Below are 9,099 nucleotides of genomic sequence, written 5' to 3' on the forward strand. Positions count from 1 at the left end.
ATCATGATGCTACTAGGACAATGAGGAGGTCCTCCTTACAGAGCATTTAAGAGTTGAAACTTTGGGCTGATAATAGTTTGGTCAAACGCTATTTCAGGAAGGCAGCCTGGGAGTGGTGAAGACATGATTCACACCTCTATAATTTGGATTAGGGAGATCATTTTATTGGCTGTTGGCATGCGTGGTATTTTCATAGATGTCTCAAGAGTGATTGGCTTAAAAAAAAAAAAAAAAAGGATAGCACAGAAAAGGAAAAAAAAAATGCAACAGAGCCAGAGTGTGGGCTTGTGCCCACCCTGGGTGACCCGCTCCCCGCTGCCTCTCCTCCTGAACCAGCGTGGGCTGCTCCCTTTCCTGTTTTCCGGTCCGGGAGCCCACTGGAGTGGCAGGCTTTTCCGCACACCCCAGGAGATGGCTTCCTTAAAATGGCTCATTATTTATCATTTAAGTAAGCCATCGGAATTTTGTTAATTCCTGTTTGACTTAGCACATGCAAAATGCTATCATTATCTGGGGGAAGATAATGTTAACTTATAACTGTTACCCAGAGTACTAATTAAGTGACCTTTGCAAAACAAACCTGATCAGGGAGTCAGCCAAGGAAACCGCCAAGATGGAGGCCGAGCTGATTCCCTTCCAGGCCTTTGGGTCTATAACCTGGCAATGCACGGCGGTTAAAGACTGTCTAGTTATTTGAAGACGTTCTAGCGTTTGCCTTGACTAATGTGGTCAACATTTAGAGATCTCTTTAGCTTCAGCCAAATATCGAGTGAGCTGTACTTCAGCCTGTGTGGGCCTCCTCTTTACTGCCTCTGTCTTCCTCCTCTGCATCCAGATTCTCCATCATTTCTGCTGGTCTCTTAGCAACACTCAGAGAGATTATGATAACCTAGCTTACACTCAAGTATAAATGACAGTTTGCTGAATAGTTGAATAGTCCACCTTTCCTAGGAGTATTGTGTTTTAAAATAAGATAAAATTCTAAGCTGGGAAAATAAGATTTTGGAATTTTAGGTTTCAATGAACTTAATAGGAAGAGTATTTTTCAAGTGTGAAGAGACTTCTCGGTGGCCCTGTAATCAAATCAATGAAAATGTGTTTCTTCAAAGTCAGTTCGACACTGTTTCCTCTTGTATTTATTAGATGGTATAGAATGCTTTTTAAAAAATTCAAATTTAGATGCAGTCCAAGTTTAGTCTTTAGTGAGAAATTACATACCTGAGATGTCTGTTTTTTCCCGCCCCAAATCTTCTGATGACCTTATTTCTTAATTCTGTCTCAACAGAAAGGAACCCTTATTTTTGTTTTCTTATTTCTCCTAAAAGAGACCATCCTTTCAAACATTTTTTAATTTCAAAAATCATTTATGAATGTTATATTATTTTTAAAAATTTATTGATTTTTTAAAAAGTGCCTATTTTCTTTTTTATTGCTTATTGTTTACTTTTTATAATTAAATTATTATCTTTTAAATTAATTTTTATTGGAGTATAGTTGCTTTACAAAAATACTTATTTTTAAACAGAGAACTTAAATGCCATTCCAGTTTCCAATTTTCCTCTGTTCACCTACTTCTATAAGCTGTCCTGGCATCAAATTTCACTCAGATATTTGGAGGATAAGAATATAAAACATGTAAAATAAATGGTAATAGATTTTTCTTGAAAAGCTGAAAAAATAAACATTCTGATTGAAGATTGTTGCTTATTAATGCTCTGATTCTATACCATTTGCCATATTTATTTGTATCTTCTTCCTTAATTATTACACTAAGAGAAATATTTTTTTCTTGTAGTAATTGATGGAGAAATCTTTCAACACACTGCTCTCTGATTTATAAAAGAGCACAAGATTAAAGCTGGGAAGACTGGATTAACCTGACACTAGGTTTTCCTATAACATAGTTGATATATGGTACAATACCAGTAAACATGTAATAAACAGTCAAAGGAGTTTATCCCAATATTATTTTTAAAAAATACCAGACACTTAGTGGATTTGCAAAGAATTAAAAACACAGCAATTATTTATCTGACTAGGGTTGAAATATATCCAGGTCTGGGTGTAAGATTCTACAGGACTGAAACGCTAGTAGCTGGAATATTACTGCACTTGGTAGTTGATTTTACCAGGTCTTGCGAAGGAGGTTAGTAATTAAGGTCTTGTGATCTGTAAGGGGTTTTCTTGTTCCAACGTTGTATGATTTGGTGACTTTCTCAAATTGCTTACCCTCATCTTTTGATAGCCACTGTCCTTTCCCAACTGTCCTTTTGTACCACCATTTCCTATTATCCACAGCTTGGAATGATTTATTTTTAGATTCCTGGACAATATTGCTAACCTACACTCCTTTTTTTTTTTCTTTTCTTAAAGAACATTTTCATGAACTGTCATAGTTCTGTGTTATATGGCTAATTGATTAAAAGAGTAAAAATTCAGCATCTCAGCAAGTACTCCACAATCAGCCATATTTATAAACACAGCTTCATAAAAATACTACGTTGGCCGTAGAGTGACTAAACCCTTAACTCCTTGGAGAATTCTGCTCATGTTCTGTGACCCATCCACACACATTTTATCTATCACCAAAAGAGCATCCCAGTTAAAGCTTTCCCCCATGGTAATCAAGGTTCAAGCCAGAGAAAAATCATATTCCCTTCAGAGACAACATCAAGATGACCTGAACAGTTTTAGAAGACAAGCCTAGTGGATCAATTTCTTCCCATGATAATATCATCTTGACTAAATCTGACTTTCCCGTTTCACTGCCAAAATGTTTGTTGACTTTTTTCTTGAAAAAAATACCAATTTCTGATGCCTTTTGCCTGGAGGCCAGAGTATGCTATTTTTTTTATTATTATACTTCATCTTTCTTCAGTTGCTTGTTGCAAAGATTGTTAGAAGATTTGTTTGGTTCAGCGCTCACGGTTGCAGCGGAGTTTTGGTCACGTGATAATGTGTTTGAAGCTGTAAAATACTTGTAGTATGCTAGTGCTCCTAAGTCGGGCTTCCCTGGTAGCGCAGCCGTAAAGGATCTGCCTGCCATAGAGGAGCTGCAGGAGGCATGAGTTTTATCCCTGGGTTGGGAAGATCCCCTGGAAGATGGCATAGCAGCCCACTCCAGGATTCTTGCCTGGAGAATCCCATGGACAGAGGAGCCTGGCAGATTACAGTCCATGGGGTCACAAAGAGCTGGACTTGACTGAAGTGACTGAGCGCATACTCAGGTACGCATTCATAGGTCAGTTTTTAAGAATGGTCAGGCCTCCTAATCTTGCTTCCTACATGACAGCTGCAAGTATAATGAATTCATCCAGTCCACAAGTATTTACCTAGATCTCCAATATGCTGTTCACCAAGGTCGCAGTGGAGTAAGTCACCGTCCAGGGAGCCTAGTGTTTAATAAGGGAGGCAACCAACATTCATCTTACAATGTGAAAACCAGGACATGGGGCTGGCTTTAACACCTGGGAGAGAGGGGGAGAAAGCCCGCCTGGGCCGAGCTGGAATAGGAGTGGGTCCCCTGACCGTACTCAGCATGGAGTAAAGGCTCCCGGTGGAGGGAACGGCCTGTGCAAAGTGTGAGGGAAGAGGGCCACGTCCGGAACGAACCGCAGGGGCTTCCTGGGGTCCAGGGGTCGGGGCGTCACCTTCCGATGCAGGGGCTGCAGGTTTGACCCGTCACCTTCCGATGCAGGGGCGCAGGTTTGACCCGTCACCTTCCGATGCAGGGGCTGCAGGTTTGACCCGTCACCTTCCGATGCAGGGGCTGCAGGTTTGACCCGTCACCTTCCGATGCAGGGGCTGCAGGTTTGACCCGTCACCTTCCGATGCAGGGGCTGCAGGTTTGACCCGTCACCTTCCGATGCAGGGGCTGCAGGTTTGACCCGTCACCTTCTGATGCAGGGGCTGCAGGTTTGACTCGTCACCTTCCGATGCAGGGGCTGCAGGTTTGATCCCGATTGGGAACAGAGACCCCACGTGCCTCGTGGCCGAGAAACCAAAACACAGGACAGAAGCAGTATTGTGAGAAATTGAATAAAAGGCTAGAAGTGGTCCATGTGAAAAACAACAGCGACAAAATCCCAAAAAACTAACCATGGGGCACGCGGGCGAGGAGGGAGGAGGGGCCCTCTGGGCGGTGGGGCTTGACTGTGACGGCTCTTTAGGCAAAAGGCGGGGCCCTGGAGGTTTCGGGTGATCAAGTGATACGAGAAGACAGCAGTGTGATGACTGAGCGCTGCACCAGGTGGGTCAAATCCTGTCCCTGTTACTTTATTTCGTTTGAAAGATAGTAGATTTACAGTGTTTCACGGGTACAGCAAAGCGATTCAGTTGTACATATATGTGTGTGTGTGTATGTATGTCTAACAATCGCAGAAACACACACACACGTGCGTGCCGTCGCTCAGTTGTGTCTGACTCTGCAGCCCACGGACTGTAGCCCGCCAGGCTCCTCTGTCCGTGGGATTTCCCAGGCAAGAATCCCGGAGCGGGTTGCCGCCTCCTCCTCCAGGGGATCTTCCTGACCCGAAGATCGAACCTGCATCTCCTGTGGCTTCTGCACTGGCAGCTGAATTCTTTACCACTGCGTCCCTGGGAAACCCCCACCTCCACACACACACATAACGTATTTTTTGGCCGTGTCTTGAGGCACGTGGGATCTTAGTTCCCCGACCTGGGGTTGAACCTATGCCTCCTGCCGTGGAGGCTGTCTTAGCCACAGGATGGCCAGGGAATTCCCAGAAACACAGCTTAACTTTTGTTTGACTCCGGTTCAATTTGAGCAGGTTGTCTTGCATGTGACAGAGCTGATGGAGAAAACTAATATAGGAACTAGGTCATGGAGAAGAAAGGAATTTTATCGTGTACAGAGAATCTTGGTAGCTGGTAGCACGTCTTGTGAGGTGGTATGTTAACAATACCCGGCCTCGCTTGAGTTCTCACTCTCCGCTGGGTCCTAGGTCAGGTTCCCATTAAGCCTTCCCGGTGACCCTGTGACTTACCCTGTGAGCATCACCATTTACAGGAGAGGAGGCTGAGGCTCCTCGGGTGAGCCGGTGGCGAGGCCGCACACTGAGGCAGTGGCAACGAGGCTTGCGCTGGGGTCTGTCTGCACAGTCCGAGCTCCCAGCACGGCTCTCCTCTCTCCCGTGGGTGGAAGCCAGCCCCTCACAGAGAACCCGCTGCCTCTAATTAAGTCTCTGGTTTCTTTCAAGCCTTTGCCTTCAGTCAACTCTGGAGCATTTAGTTGATGGTGGGCTTTGAGCTGTTCCTTTCACTGCAGCTGCTTCTCCCTCAGAAAGGTTGAGGGAAACCATTGCTCAAAGAAAGAGGGAATGTGGGTCTCACCCTCTCTGTCATTTGTTAGGGCTCCCCTGGTGGCTCAGCTGGTAAAGAATCCGTCTGCAATGCGGGAGACCTGGGTTCGATCCCTGGGTTGGGAAGATCCCTTGGAGAAGGGAAAGGCTCCCCACCCCAGTGTTCTGGCCTGGAGAATCCCACGGACTGTATACGCCATGGGGTCGCAGAGTCGGACACGACTTTTGTCATTTGTTACATGTTCAGTCTCAACAGAAACCAAGCTCAAGTCCCCAGGTTCCAGATTCAGGAGGGAGAGGGGCCTGGCTCCCGGCTCCAAGTTAGCTGGGCCTCGTGAAGACGGCTGGTAGGGACTCCAAAGGGCTTCAGTGGCGGGGAGTGTGTGGTCAGAATGTGGGGAAGGGTGGATCACTATGGAGCCAGAGTTTATCATGGATGTATGTGGCCAAGATGGGAGGCGGAGGGACTTCCCTGGTGGTTCTGTGGTTAATACTGTACGCAGGGGGCACGAGTTTGATACCTGGCTGGGGAAATAAGATTCCATATGCAGTATGGTGCGGCCAAAAATAAATAAATAAAAATAAATTAAAAAAATCAATTACACTTTTAAAAAGTACTTACTGCCTCATATTTAAAGTAAAGATGGGCGGCCGAGACAAGAGTTAGGAAGCCATTGGCGAGGGTCTAGGACAGAGCGCTGAGGGCTGCCGTGTTGGACCTAAGGACAGAGCGGAGGCTGGGGAGAGGGTCGGAGCCAGGTTACAGAATCGAGAAACGTTTACGAGTTAAGAGGGTTCTGGGCTGGTTCTTGGGTGTCTAACCGGCTGACCGGTGGTGCACATCACTGGAATAGCTGTTCAGCAGGGGGACGGTGGGGTCGGGTCCTTGTCCAGGAGGGTCCGGTGCATCCCACACGAGGAACTCAGAGGGCAGCCAGGTCCTGGCGGGGCCCGGACCTCGGGTCCAGTGCCCAGAGGAGAGGGCGGTTGGTGCTTTCTGCGCAGTGAAGCAGGGAGGCGCGGGAAGCCTGCCCTCTGACCTGGGTTCCTTACCCAGGTCTTGAATGGGCTTGAGTTTTCCCTTTAACGGTTTCTGAACTTGTCTGGGGAGTCAGCAGAGGAAGAAGAGAAAGGGCGCTGTTGGTCAGAGATCTGACATTGCTTTAAGAATGTGGGCTAGTAGGAGAGCCCCCGGGAGGCTAGGCCCCGGGGGTCTGGGCTTCTCACTACCGAGCCTGCCACCCCAACCAGCACAGTTCTTTCCGCTCTCAGCCAAGCTCAGCTTCCCCCCGCCCCGGGGCCCCCCGTGGCCCAGAGACTCTATTCTGGGGCAGAACGATGCAATCAAAACAACAATAAAAAAAGACAAATGATTAAAAACTTACGCTTTTGCTTTCTTTTCAGACTCATTTTCCCAAGGTGGCATTTCTTGAAATGCCATATTTTAGAAAAATATGAGAATTTCCTATTTATGGCCCCCTGGCCTATGAGATGAAGACTTCTTGCAGTTTCAATCTCTCTCGTCAGATCCGGGGGTAAATAGGCTTCACTCACCCCTGACAATGGTGTGAGGAACAGCCCCTCCATAGGATGGAGCGGCATTGATTTTTCATAAAAGTTTAATAAGATGCTACAGGTCAAAAGCTTTGCAAAGTTTGCTATAAATTTTAGTGAGGAACTGAGCAAGGTGTAATTGGATGAGAAAATGGAAATGAAACTTGGATCAGGGCAGCAGCGTGGATGGGAGACAGAGAGAAGGAGGTCCTCCCACTCTCCCACTGACCTTCAGGAACAAGGCTCAGGCCTGACCACTGACGACCTAGTGCACCTGTTACCCACCAGTTACCTGCATGTCACTGACATTGATCAGGTTCATTCTAGGGGTGCCCACGCCCTAGGACCACCAGTGTGCTTTGCAACGGACTTGACGTCCAGGTTGTACTTTCTGCTCATATTTGTGTAACACCATTGTAAAGATCAGCGTACATTATCTTCCTTTAAAACCAGCCCCACAAATTTCCAGCACCTATAATTTATGTCATATTGATTTACTTTGAATTTTTTAGATGAATGCAATCACTTTTATGTAAGATACTCTCTCTTCCTAAATATGACTCTGGTTTCACATCCACAATACATCTTAATTTAAGATTTTTAAAGTCTGTTTTCTTGCATTAGCATTGGAAATGAGGGCAATCTGTGCATTCCTGTTTTCTTATTATTACAAAGTGATGATCTCTTTAAAGACCTTTGGATAGTGTCTGCCATTGATTTAAATTTTCTTGCTCTGTGCTCACTTCAGCAGCACATATACTACATTTTCTTATTCAACACAGCACACTCTACCCAGTCAATCTGTTTGTAATCGATTTAACGTCATGGAATATCACACACACACATGAATGATATATCTTCCAACTGTGTTCCTGTAGAGATACGGGGGAAGATAAGCTTGTTAGACTTAATTTCATGTGGGTTCCTTTGCCTTATTACTTTCTCAGTTGCCACGTAAACCTTTTCTCCCCCTTGTTGGTGAAATTTAGGATAGAGTTAGAGGGAGGCTTTTAGAATCTGTTCTCTGCTATGCAAAAAGCAGCTAGTTCTCTTTCTGGTTTAAAAGCCCTGAGCCTAAAGAGACTGGGAGGGTGAGATGATGGAGGCAAAAACATTTTCAAGAAGCAGCCTTATAATTTAGGATTCCTGTAAATTACTAGGAAGTTGTGCAACTGCCATTTAATAGACATGGACTAATTATAGCCCCGAGTGGTGAGTCTCATCCTGCGGATATGCAGTATAATTCCTTTTAGAGAAGCAATGACATGTTGTTAATACCAGGCCATATTAGTGTATATCCCCCCAGTTTCAAAGGGCTCTCTAAAAAAGGGACATATGACAAAGAACCAGCAGGTAACAATCTGAGTTTTGGTGGCCCTTTTGTAAATGGATGTACGTAACTCAAAATTCTGTGTCACAGTCCTCTACTTTGCAACACTCGTGTCTCCATAACAACCACTTGTATTTATTAATGATCATAGCCAGTGATTACTGAACCGTCACTCTTTGCTTAGGGGTTTATATAACCTGCCAATTACCCTGAGAGAGTGTCATTCCATTATTTTATAACAGATGGAAAATGGTAGCTCAGAGAGGTTAAGGAACTTGCCCGAGGTCACACAGTTAATAAGTGGGGGAGCCTGGATTCAAACCTGAGTCAGTCTGTGCAATATCATTCATCCTATTCAGAGATGGCTAATTGGGCCACTCCTAGTTCTGGGGCTCAGTGTGAGTGAATTTTCCCGTCCCTTGAAGCTTTCAAGGGTATTGGATGCTCTTGCAGGAAAGAGGCAGGTTGGCCCTTGAGCTCCAAAAGGACTGAGTTCTGTAATTTGACTACAGATTGTCCTGAGAGCTGGGTTTCATGCCAGTGGGTCTCTGAGAGCTGCTCCAGGTCTTGGAACCCTCAGAGGCTCCTGGGGTCCTCTTACGTCTCCTCAGTGGGAAGCATAATTATCCACATGATGAGTTTATGCCTTGTAAGACCCAGGAAACGCCTAGGCATGTACATATGTGAATTTGTTTATTTGAGATCTACTTGTTCAGTGTCTAAGTCATGCCCGACTCTTTGCGACCCCATGGACGGCAGCACGCCAGTCTTCCCTGTCCATCACTGACTCCCGGAGCTTACTCAAACTCATGTCCATTGAGTCGGTGATGCCATCCAACCATCTCATCCTCTGTCATCCCCTTCTCCTCCTGCCTTTAATCTTTCCCAGCATCA

This window comes from Odocoileus virginianus, chromosome 11 (assembly GCF_023699985.2).
Source record: "Odocoileus virginianus isolate 20LAN1187 ecotype Illinois chromosome 11, Ovbor_1.2, whole genome shotgun sequence".
Lineage (NCBI taxonomy): Eukaryota > Metazoa > Chordata > Mammalia > Artiodactyla > Cervidae > Odocoileus > Odocoileus virginianus.